We start from the raw sequence: 13,156 nt of genomic DNA on the forward strand, positions 1-13,156 counted from the left end.
GAGGCTACATGGAAACTTCTCCTCCTTCTCTGTGTTCCTTGTTCTGCTCTGAGTGTTGCTGTGCAGCTCCAGGAAGTGCTGCTCTCCTCTTGGGCTGCAGCTGCACAGCTGGTGGCCACATTTGGTGCTAATGGCATGCTTTGAAGGGACACGTCAGTAGGTCAGCATACATAATGCAGTGGGAGGTTTTCAGCATCTGTACCTGCTCCACCACCTTCAGAGGCCCAATAACCTCGGTGGCCATGCTCAGGCATTGCAGATTCAAGAAGTAAGAGAGGCAAGTGGAAGCCTTGGCCCCAGTCTCAGACAACAGATGCTGGAGACAATAAAACCTTCTCAGAAAAGGAAGCAATTATTGCAGCTTTCTAGCCAACAATTACCTTGCTCTTATAAATTATGTTGATGTCCATGATATAACACACATTGCTGAGCACATGATCGCTGTCATGGGCTGCCACTGGCTTCCCTGCTGATGCCTGACACACTACTTGTAACCCTTTTTATTTAGCCTGCAAGACAAAGGTGCTCTATAAAATGAGACTGGCCTCAAAATCATGTAATGTGCTGTCTGTCCCTGTGTCCCCCAGCTTTCTCTGCAATATTCTCCTCTAAGTCAAAGCTGTAGCCAGGTAAATTCCACTGTCTTAATCTGGCATTTGCAAATGGTGCCAGCCAAAAAGTCATTTGCATGGGCAAGTTTGCCAAGATTTACTTAGGAATTTATGTGAAGAACTAGCACAGTACCAAAAATGTAGTTTTCTCTCCTTTCAGGTTGCAACCTCTTTTGAAACATCTCTCACTGCCTTTCTGTTATCATTTAATTTCCACATGCACAAATACAGGATTCATTCCCAGTTCTCTTGACTATAACATATCAACCCTCTCGCTAACATCCTTAACCTCTGCCCTGAGAAAACTAATCATCTCTCTTGTTAGCTCAGTCCCTTTTAGAGATGGCAGTGCACAAAGCACACCAACACTTCTCTACTGTAAGTAGCGAAGTGATGCTTCTCTCTACTTGGTTTGTTCCAGAGCTTCCACACTGATTTGTGTTGTACAATTCAATCTTCTGAATCACCCTTAATGACATCTATTATCTAAAATCCATTGGGCACCACTACTTCACTTCATCCCTTAATTACACCACCTCTCTCTTTTCATACCTGCTCTTGTACGTACCCAGTCACTGCCCTTAATGTCATCCTATTTCTCCTGTGCTAAGCTTCCAAAGTACTCATCCAGCAGCGCAGGCAGCCAGCTCTGTCCTCCTGTAGAACCGCTGAGAGTGCTCGTAAGGAGTGTTTTCTTGCCTCCTTTCCTCAAACAAAAGCAATCCTTACATTATAACAGGGAGTAGAGGAAGGTGTTATGGGTGACACTGCCAGAGAGGGGTTCCAACCATTCAATTTGGATTTAGATACACTATTTGTACAGACATGAGCTGGGAATCTTGATGGTCAGATGTGCCTAAGGTTCAGTAAGAGTTGAATTCTCACTGAAAGCAAATGGACCTTTTGAAAATCCCAGATTTTTTAGCTGGGAAAATGTCAATAGACATTTTCTTCAGGGTGGAGTATATTCCTGTTCAATCCTATGCATGGGACTTAATCACAGTAAAGTCATATTTCTAGTGTATTAGTATATCTTATAACAATGCAACAGTCAGCCATTCATCAAGCTCAATGAAGCATATTTAAGTTTTCTAGAAGCTTCCCATTCATGTGATACTGAATTCTTGACTATTCATAATAGTAAAAACAAATGAAGCCCTTTCAGACAGCAGATGCTGTACAGGGAGAGCTGGTTATTTAGAACAGGAGTGATTTGGCAGACTCAGTATTGTTTGTTAGAGGGCTGTCCCACACAGGAGGTAATTTAGAAGTCCTATTTTTTAAAATAATTTTTCTATAGATTCTCCTCCTTCTCCAGCTGAATGAATTGAAAGTCAGAATAGAGACTCATTGATTATTCTGGCTTCAAGGATCATGAAGAGGTTAATTAGGGACTGATAAAAGTTCTCTGGGGCAAGGGTCACGTCTTTGTATGTATTTGCATCATGACTAATGCAGTGTCCCTCTGAGCCTACTGGGGTTCTTCCATAATGTAAATAATATTAAATTGCACTTTGGGAAGTGGCAATTTTTAAATCTCTACCTTTGTAAGAGCTGTGTCCAAATTTCTAGGGCAATTTAAATGCAGCAGAAAGGTTGGTTTCTCATTTTGATTCCTTTAGAGGGCCGTCATCAGTGAAAGAGTTCTCCTGTACTGGCATAAATAAAATCTCAGACTTCGCAGGGAGCCCCAGGCATTGAACCAGCATGCAGACAGAAATGCTTATGGAGCTTGTGGGAGTTCGGATTGTTTTTTCTTCGTTGGAGCCAAGGTGTATGAAATGGATGTACCTGAAGAGGTGAGTGCATCTTTCCACTCACCCCACTGTGAGGAGTTTGGAACCATGAACCTAGGGGTCACATGGGAGACCTATCCCTGCATCTTCTCCTTGGCAATTATCTGCGTTTTTTCGACTACTGAGGGGATGAGGCCCCATCCATGCCATGCAAACACCTCCTGTGGCATCTGATAAGTGCAGGCATCACAGATATTTGATGGTGGCATGGTGATGGGCAGGGATAGTGTCAAATAAGTTACTGTAGGTGTCTGATAATGCAATTTCTTAGTGCTCCTGGTCACTCTTTGCAGAGTACCAAGTTTATGGTTTATGTGCCACTATGAAAGAACAAACAAGAAGGATCATCTGGCATTTTATGAGAAGTCTTGATCCTCCTGCTTCCCACCTCAAAGAGAAATAGGACAGCAAGAGAAGCAAATTGTAACAATCAGTATAAAATAATAGCTGGGGAGAATGTATCTTCTTTTTGCAACATTTAAGTGTACTCTGAAAATATTCGTAAAAATGCAACTTCCAGATGGCTAAGGGCAGCCTTATGCATCTCTGTTCATACAGGTTTGTAAAGCTAAAAGTTCAGTTGTTTGATGACTCTTATGAGCTTGAAAATGGCCTTCCAGACGCTGATACAAGTACAGATTTGTAATCCCAAAAACTTAATTTGGCCTTTTAGTCACCAGAAACTCATATCTGTGCCTATCAAACAGCTTAATTCTTATTCTAGTGATTAGTGACTTTTTTTCTGCCTTTTTCCCTCTTTCCAATCCTACAAATATTTGCCCAAGTAACTAATTTTCTCTTGATTCTCTGCTAAACTAGTCATGCCTACTTCTCCTTAGCTCTGGTGCAAAAAAAATCCCCAAAAGCGAGAAGGTCAACATTTCTCAAATCAAGATTGAACCATCACCTTTCTTCAGATACATCTCCCATATCTTTCCTATGGCTTTAAAGCAAAACACTGCAAGCCTTATTCCTCTTTGTGGTTTGTGTTTTGCCCATTCCTGCAGGTTGCAATATCTGTCTGCAATATGCCAATGGAGTCTGAATTGTTTTGTCATCTGGGCCAAAGAGTGATTGTAGATTGCATCCACTGGCAAATTTGGCTTGCTTTCCTGCTTTCCTTGAAACTCGGGAATGTGGCCAATACACTGGGAGAAGACCCCCAGTGGGTCTGGCCAGCCACAGGCCCTCCAGAACATTCCAAGGCGTGAGATAATAGGCAAAGAATCTGATGGTGGTCATGGCTTATTACTTAAACACAATCTGTAACTTGGCCTCTTCCTTCTCTTCTCTGCTAAGGGGATTTGAGTAAGATACAGGAAAGAAAATAAAAGTGGCATTTTCTACAGGAAATGGCCCTCACGAACATGTCTCTGCTAATAATTACAGAGCTGGTTTTATTTTGTTCAATGTGCTGCCTCAGTTTGGATCCACATCAAGAGCAGCATATGCTCTCCAAACTAAAATAAGTGCATATCTGATTTTTCACAAAAAAATTATTTAATTGATCTCTTCCTACCCTCTCCTCTCCCCCTCCTTCTCTTCCTGTCTTTTTTGCCCATTTCTTTACTAATTCCATAATATAGTAAGCCCCCTATTATGAAAGACATCCGAATTAATTTAAATACAAAATATAAAGAATTAACCTTACAGCAAAACAGATAACAGAAAAAAGAGATAGTTTTTCTCTGTCAAGTGACAGCCTTCTCGTTTATTATCATTTTAACAAATTAAGTTGCAAAATTGGCATTATTTCAGAACTGTACAAAATGTAATAACTCTATGAAATATATTGAATTTTTCAAGTATTAGAAATCCCTTAGTTTTGAAAGTGAATCACTGGAAATGATCCTTAAGGATCTAAAGTTTTTGTGCCATTTCTATACTATGCCTGCACAAAATCTAATGGCATTTGCTGAGTTAATCCTGGATATTCCATTGTTTTGGTATTTGTACTCTGTTAGTTAAATACAACATGTGTGAGAAAATCAAAGGGAAGAGATGTTGTTAAAATAGGAGAAAATATTTATCCTTTAGATGTAAGAAATACTTGTCACCCAAAATAAATCTGGCTTAAACTCTTTTAAGTCTTAAATAAGTTTGAAGTTAAAGTAAGTTTTCAGTATTAAAACTGTCTCCCCCTGAAAGTGTGTATTTGTATGTGTGGGTGCACATGGGTGTGTGTCTGTGTGGAAGAGTATTAAAATTAGCATGTACTAAAAGTATCTTCTCCTGAACCTTGTTTCAGGAGCCTTGGAAGCTGATATGTGATGGGTGCCATACAGGCAGAACACAATGATAATGATACAACGTTGTGTAGGGTACACAGTTCTAGAAAAGATGGGGATGAACTCCACCTGTAGCGTGTATTTATTTTTTTGGTTTTTTTATTTTACTGGTGGACATGCAGAAGCCCAGGGACAGTGCAGGGGTTGCTGGTGGGGGGAGAGGCAGAGGCCAGGCTAGGGAGAACAAAGGGCATGGGAAGGGCATTTCCAGAGGGGACAGAGGTGGGAAATGCTGCTGTCTGATACTCCAGCAGGATGGAAAGGAGGCCAGGGAGAGTGAGAGACCCCCAGAATGGAGGCTGCTCTCCCGTGAGGTCATCATCATAAATGTTATAACTCAAAAATATGAGTTCTTGGGAAAAATGGAAAAGATGCATGGGTGTGGCAAGAGCCACATGAATGTTTCCCCCTCAAGTTCCCTCTCTTCTGGCCTATTCATGCATTGTGTCACTTCAGCTGTCCCGGTGCCATGGGTCACTTGCTAGAAAATTGGTGCAGCTGGTTCTGCTGCCTCGGTGTGTGCATGATAATCTCACCATTTTTGCTCAGCGTTTTCTCTCCCCAAAGCCCCAGAAGCATTACCTGCTAACATGCCTTTCCCAGTACCAGCTCTGCTCTCTTCTGTGCCGCGCCTTTGCCTGTCCTTCGAATACAGCTGTGTCTTTGCCCTCCGAGAGAGTGCCCTTTTTTCTGTTGGCAGCCCTTGCATAGGTGCAGTGCGTTGTGCTGCCTCTCTTCTCTGTCTCACTCTATTCTCTTTCCTGCTGATGAGACCCATGTTGCTTTGGCAGAAAAACTAAAATACAGTAGTTCATCAATCCAAAATCCACAATGATGCACTTGTCTGACAGTGGGGGTTTGGCTGAAGGTGATTTTGACTATGAGCTTGACTCTTCTTTTCACTTTAAAGTAGAAAAGGACTGCAAGACTTTGTGTCTAATATAGATTTTACAAAGGATTTTTTTAAAAGCCTGTATTTATTGGTGGGCAGTGTAGAGAAATTGCTTGATTTGAGAAGATACGGGGAAGAGAATTGGTGCTGGTGCCAGTGCATGTCCTCAGTTTGGAAGTGGTGAGCACTTTGTGTCTCATTCTCAGGGGACACAGGGATTCCTAGTCCAGAAGAAAAATGACTTGCAACCGGTGCCACCAGGGCTGGTTTCCTGCAGCATATCCAAAGCAGAGAGAGGTGTGGCTGCAGGAGAAATGCCTGAGTCTTTTGCAGTTTTTCAGATGATCCTGGAGAATCTCGTGTGACATTATAGGACCAAAAGTTCATCTATTATGGCCATGGTAACAATACACATCAGGATGGGACTACGAGTGGTTTGGGAGAGAATCTGGACCCCTCCTTCCTGTATTCCTCTGTTTAAATTAAAATGTTGAAAATTCAGTTTTAAAACCAAGCTAATCTTGATCTTCTATATAAGCGTTTCCTCTTGAGCTTTTTGGTACCATGAAAACTGACCTTGATGTCCTTGGATAAAATCTATGTTCCTTGCAGTATTGAACATGATGATCCTTGCCCTGCAGGCTTCTCCTCGTCACACTAGCAGTGTCTGCATGCCATCAGCATTGAAATAATGGCAAGTCATCTGGAAGCCCTCTGGAATCACTTTATCTTAAAAGGTCGTATTTAAGAGTAAAAAAAATTAAACTGAATAATCCATTTGTAACTTCATCTGGAAAGGGTTGGAATCCGATAGAGAACAGACTTGTAAAGATATTTGTGCACTTCTCATTTTCAGCAGTGATTAGTGTGCCATGTTTGTATCACTTTTACAGCCAACTGATGCCTAAAATCAAACTTAAGCCATAGCAACAGCAGAGCAAACATCAAGGTAGGGCTGATCTCTGAGCACGCCGATGGCTGGGAGAGGAGCCGGCGCTTCCCTTGAAGTTCCAACATCAAAGATGACGAATAACTCCCTTCTCAGTGTTCCAGCTTCTCACATCATCTGAGTATCCTTTGGCAGCAACAGTTGGCCCAAGCCTTGGAGCAGCAGCTGGTAAGTCCAGAGGCAGAACTGTGATGCCTGTGGCATCAGATGTACTGGAAACCCTTCTAAACTCTATTTTGAAGTTTCAGCATTTGTGTGGACCTAATTATAAGACATAGATTCCAATGACAGGCTGTGTGTCTGATTATGCATGGTGGCAGGGCTTACACAAGGGCTGAGTGGTTACTGGCTGCTCTTAAAGGAGAGGACGTGGCTGGCAGCATGGGGAGAGATGATACGGGCTCAGTCTGTGACCAGGCCAGGAGACTGAACTGCAGCTCAGATCAGCTTCCGTGGCTTCTCCCTTGGTTTGCTGTATGGCATTGGGTGAGTCCTTTAACTCCTCTGTGCAAAAGTGGTCCTGTGATTAAAATGGTGTTGCCAGCATTGAGGGGCTGCTGGGTATTTGCATATGCTGAGTACTTCTGGGTCTCTATGGACTCATGAAAGCACAAGCAGATCTGTGTATATGTGGCTACCTTCTGCATATATAATGCATCTGTTTAATGTACATATATAGATATATATGTATATAAAATAGATGCATCCACCCATACACACCTATTAAATGTATTTGCATGTGTGAGTACACCCATAGAAACTTTTGGTTATAACAATATGACCTTATTTCATCGAGTCACCACATCGGAGGACTATTTCAGTGTTGTGAAGTGAGCTCTGCTGATCCAGGTCTTGGCTTTCAGAAACCAGTCAGCTTGTACCTGTACACACCTTCTTGTCATCTTGGTGTGCTCCCAGGTGTTTTCTGGCACGTGCTGGTGCAGCAGGTTCTCAGGGAGGTGTGTGCAGGGTTGGAGCCTGTTCTGACACTACTTTAAAAACTCTGAACATAATCATTTGGTGTAGTTGATCAGTGTAGCAGAAAAGCTCACAATTCACTCATGCCTGAGCGTGGTAGTATTTAAAAACAAAGCATTTAGCTTTAGAAGTGCCTTAAGAATGACTAGGAAATGGAAGGCAGCCTTAACTATGGAAGACCCTGGGATTTAATGTTGCAGTGTACAGGGGCTTTGTGGTAAGTGACTGCTTGGACTGTGAAGCCTTGATACAGTGGGATGAACTGTACCATCATTTATACTGGTAAAATCCCTCATCATAATGGACAGGGCTCACTGGCATAACAGCTCTTGGAGCAAGAGTGAAATTGAAACTATGGCAAAACCCTGGAGTGCTTAGATATTGTTTTCAGAGGAGCCAGGATGCCAGTAGATCCCACTAAAATTTGTTTACTGGATCATTTAGGCGTGAATCTTCAAAGCAGTGTCTTGGAATTAAGTAAATGTTAAATTTCAGTGAAAACTTCAGCCTAACTGCTCCAGATTCTGTGGAAAACTTTAGTCTGATGCTTTAACCATGTAAGGTTCAATGGCTCCTCTTCTCTTACAGGTGTCAGTGAACAATAATAATAAAAAAATTGACTTGTGCAATGCTGAATCTACCAAGGATTCTTATTATACATTTATAAAATAAACCCTAATGGGTTTTTGGAGTGGTTATGGTGTAGTCTATCAATGTATATTAAGATTACTATGATAGCTCATAGCCTTTATGATAAAAGCATGCAAATTAACATAGATATCTGCAGAACTTTGCATACTTTTTGTAATTTAATACAAACAGATCCAGATTTACAGAACCATGCACACAGAAATCGTGTGTGCACATTTTTTGCGCGTGCATTGCTGACCTTAAGCAGGAGAGAGAGAGAGAGAGAGGAGCAGCTCACATGGTTCAGATCTGCACTGAGGTCTGCGGCTTCGCATGCCAAATGAAACACAAGGCGACTTTTGATGGCCAAGTGAGCCATCAAAAAGGTTTTTTAATGGAAATGCTGTCACACTCTTAAGTAGAGTACTGCTGCCAGGCATCACATCAATAATGCAAACTTTGGAAGACAATCTTGCAAACTAAATAGCCAAGAATTCTGAAGTATTTCTATAAAGAAAAAAAGAAAAAAGGTGATCATTATGAAGAGGGGGGGAAAGCCATCAAGTGAAATTTAATTTTGCATTCAAATTTATTATTGCTGTCTGTTCCCAGTGCTGAAATGCCTGTTTACTTGCAAAGGACAGTTTCTTTCCATAATGAATCATAGTAACACTTAAATTAAGCACAGTAAAAGAATGGTTAATGTCATAACACGCTGACAATTTAACCTGGCCAATATTTTTATTGCCTTGTACAATAAACCTAACAGAGCACAACTTGCTTTTTGACTGGTGGAAAATCGGTTATGAACCGCCAGGGAATGACCAATTTTTCAAATGCAGCCATTCAGTCACACTATAGCCACTAATACTTTTTTTTTTCTGTACACTATTGCTGTTATAATCTTTTGAGGATATTTTATCACGGCAATAACCTCCTCGAAATCAGTCTTTACTGCAGTTAATGACTGGACAGCTGGAGCATTAACTGGCCTTGGCTTTGCCTCTAGCCATTAACTAACAAACCAGTTGTTATCTGCAGGTAACAACCAATTTCTTGTAGAATTTTCTTGATAAAGTGTCTCACTGGATAAAAGTTGTGGGCTTTTTCCCCCTTCTTTCGTCAGCTAAGATCTAGCAAGTCTAAGATAATACACAGAGAAAGAATTGCAGAGAAGTAGCAGTAAGTAAGAGTATTGTGAAATAAGTTAAACTATAAACCAAAATTCATACAGTGTTGATTGTTTACTCCTGCCAGAATTTTTGTAACATTAATAAAAGATGACTCTATTATATCTTGCTCACTTAGGTGTGGGGTGTGGGCTGTATTCAAGAGTGGACTTTGGGGGCTGTGTCACAGGGCACTGCTCGGGGTGGTCCCCTGACAGCATCACCACATGGCGCAGCCCTCCCCAGGGCAGAGAGGAGACAACAGCAGGGCCATGGCAGCTGCTGGCCATTTAGGCACAGACAGAGACGTAAGAACGTGGAGACTGCTTTTAAAGTGCCTTTCATCTTCTCAGCAAGTATCGAATGGAGACACCAGTTTAATTCTGTATATGTTGTACTTTATGAAATGGGTATTATTTTTGAGGGCCTTCATAAAATTTTAGCCTTTCTGCTTGCAGTTCAAAGTTATGAAATGTTAACCTCTGTTTTGTTGCACCATTGTTTTAAAAGTAGGGTTAGCAGATTCAGATGAAATCAGTGCATTACTGAGGGCTTTAAAGTGGAGATCCACAGCATCGTTAAATAGAAGCAGAATAAGTAAAATGTACGAATGAAACACCTATAAAAAGCCAAGCTCTATCATGCCATAAACAATGATGTTTTAAAACTCTTAATAGGCTTAATAACAGTTTATTATTTTACCTTAACCCTTTTAAATGCCTTGTTTTTCCAGCTTTTATCTTGGTGGTACTGAGCTGTTAATACTACTTCTTAAATTTTCCCCTCTAGGTATATTTTCCAGGAGTGAATATGAAGAAAAAGTAAATGCAGCCACGCATTCCCTTTTAAGAAGCACAGTAGGCACTGTGCCCAAAACCCTTCCTGGGCTAGGTTGTGGGATACAGCAAATATCTTGCATCTCTTGTATTTAGAGAGGATTTCTAAAACTGAAGGTGAAAATCCTGAATCAGTAGGAGCCTGGATGGCAGGTCAGTGTCTCCCAGGGGTCAGGATCCTCCCACAGTGTCTGGCTTTGCAGCATCCCTCATAGCTCCCATCTGCCCCACACACAGGGACCATGGCTTGCCCTCCCTCCACTGTGGATTTTTATGTTTTTCCAGATGTTTCCACTGGAGTCTTTTGCAAAACATTTTATTGTCAACCAGAAATAAAAAATTAATAACAACCAGAATTTCTAACCAGAGAGTCAATTTCAAATTCTGTTACATTTTGAAATTATTTTAATCTGGGAAGTTCTGGGGGATTTTTGGTGGTAAGGGTTTGTTTTACACTTGGAATTACTGTGTATTCTGTGCATATGCAAGTTGTTCCCTTTCTTTTTGGTATCCATGTAGAACTGGCTCATGCTGTGGGAGAGTTCCCTTGGACATTGATGTAAGGATAGACCCCCTTCACTGCATGTGTACTAACTACCAATATTAGTTGCAATTCAAGCATTTCTAGCAATTTGAATGAATCCAGTGATTTTTAAATCATTCTTAATTTCATATGCCTACTCCTTTAATCTCTTTCAAGTTACTGAAAATGTAAGGCATTCTAAACATTCCTGATCATTCTTCACTGCTTTGGTCCTATAAAGCCAATCTTTTCCAAAGTTAAGCACTTAAAAATTTGAAGTACTCCAATAAATTTAAATTGGCATATTCTGTGCATATCAATTGAGAATTATTAGAGCATTAGTGCCTAGGAGTGATGGCTGAGGGCATGCAAACCAGTTCATACATTGATTTTTAATGACTTTTTATTGATTCTGTGCTTTTTGAACTTGATACCCTTAGGTTGCCTCTTACATAGAGTTAACAGGTTTGTGATGATACACCAAGTTCAGAAGAGGCATCGTTTTCCTCTTACACTTTTTGTTTTCTCCTTATGGCTTACTATTATAAATTGCTTACATGCAAATAGCAAATATACTTGGTCTGTGGCTTTAAAAATGGTGATTGTCACTTTAACAGGATATGGCTCCTCATGTTCCCCTGGCTTATCTGTAGACCAGATTTCTGTTCAAACCTTTAAGGATCTCTCCTTCCCTCGGTGTGAGCACACAGTGTTCACCAGCAATGATGGATGTTCTAGACCTGCCCTGACAGGACTCTTAGTAATTTTTAAATGTCAATCTTAATTTGTCAGGCCAAGATATTGTGGGTGTCATAAAGCACAAAGTGAAAATGCACCTTAGTACTTTTACATTTTGAAAATGATTCATTTGTATTATGAATACAGACCTCTGCTCTTTATGTAATTCCACTGTATTTATTAATACTTTGGTGTTAACCTATTAACCAGTGCACTGTCAGTGCAACCTGCACTGGGGCTGACTGGGGCAAGCGGGTGTTGTACTGGTGACTGCCCTCCTTTGGAGGAGGAGGAAGGCTGGGGAGGGTGCACAGGCTCAGAGGAAAGGCTGGGAGACCATTTGTGGTATGACTGGCCTGAGCTGGGCTGGCGAGCTGTGGGAGGGGTGGGCTGTGGGGGCAGCTGGTGGCAGCCTGGGGACATGTCCGGCTGATGGATCAGGAAGTCTCAGGGAAGCACCACTTTGAACCAGTTACACCACCACCCTTCCTTTGGTGTGAGATGTGCTCTTTCCAAAGTTTTCCTATGTGGGTCACAACAGGACAAGTGAGAATATTTCTAATAGATTCAATTCTTGTGGGTTTTTCAGTGCTTCTCCCCTGCTGCTTGGGCTGTGTCGTGTGAGTTTTTCGGGAGGCAGTGATTCCAGTTTCATTTCGTGGGGAACCAAACGCTCAGACTGCATGGCTGTGATGCTGTTGCTTCTAATTCCCTTGCTGAGGCTCGTGCCAGGAAGCGTGGTGACCATCAGCCGCAGGTGTCCCTCTCTCCCCCCGCCCTGAGATCCCCTCTGGCCATGGTTAAGGCACGTAGCAGTCTGAGGAGACATTAATTGCTGTTAACTGCAATGGGCACTTCTGTATTTGGGCTTTGTTTAGGGTAAATTCCTCTGCAATTGCATTGTTAGAAGCCATGGGTCTGTTAACGTTGGAGTTATTAGGCCATGTGCTTTCTGTGTGTTGTCATAGTCGGAACAACACCAGTGTAAACGTCTGAGCTGGGCAGGGGAAGTGTTAAGTGAAGAATAAAAACAAGCCCAAATTCCCATTTGGAAACTGCATGCCTCAACAAATACCACTGTTCATAGCAAGTTATTAGCTTCTTGGTTGTAATTCTGGTCCTTTCCTAAAGGGAGGTGGAAAAAAGCATGTAAAAGAAATTTTTGACACTTCACGGTGTATTGAATGAACAGCAGAAAGCTCCCCAGTCTGCCCATTCCCATTTGCAGCTTGGATGTGGCTGAGGAAACACTTCTTTCTCCTTTTCCTTGTGATTCCCTGTGTCTTCTGGTGGCAGCACCCTAGGCATCCCAGAATGCACGTGAATAACACACCTTCAAATCAAAAACCTGAAATGTCCCTTTTTTCGGGCCACTGTGTATGAGGCACCTGTAAAAAGCCTTTTTGTCCTCCCAAGTAGGGAGGAGGTCTCTGCCGTGGGCAGTGCCAGGGCTCACTAGTGGGCAGGAGCTGCTTTTGCTGCACAGGGTTCCAAGGAGGGAAGCACAGCATGTCCTGGGTGACAGGGCTGACCCCCTCACTGGGGGCTGGCAGGGGTTACCTCCCTGAAGGTGTGATGAGGAAGTAGGAAGTAGTTAAATGCCCTGTGGGAGGTTTAGGGGAGCATTTGCTGGCGGATTTGGCTGAACTGAACTTCCATGTCTGTATCTGAACTGAACATTTTGAAATATACTTATTACAGACCATTCACTCTGTACTGTTACTGCATGTGGCTGAGTTTCCTACA

At 41.9% G+C, this 13,156-nt stretch overlaps 1 long non-coding RNA gene across 1 annotated transcript in view; it reads left to right on the forward strand.

The window, feature by feature from the left end:
• LOC116450052 overlaps positions 1–10,505 on the forward strand; it is an 11,924-nt gene extending 1,419 nt beyond the window's left edge. The window contains exons 1-3 of the long non-coding RNA XR_004242642.1: positions 1–2,410; positions 6,481–6,704; positions 10,103–10,505. The exon at positions 1–2,410 is cut by the window's left edge and continues 1,419 nt beyond it. This is a non-coding gene — a long non-coding RNA (uncharacterized LOC116450052). The remainder of the gene's footprint in view (positions 2,411–6,480; positions 6,705–10,102) is intronic.
• The last annotated feature ends 2,651 nt before the right edge of the window (positions 10,506–13,156 follow it).

Source organism: Corvus moneduloides, chromosome 12 (genome assembly GCF_009650955.1).
Source record: "Corvus moneduloides isolate bCorMon1 chromosome 12, bCorMon1.pri, whole genome shotgun sequence".
In the NCBI taxonomy this organism is placed as follows: domain Eukaryota; kingdom Metazoa; phylum Chordata; class Aves; order Passeriformes; family Corvidae; genus Corvus; species Corvus moneduloides.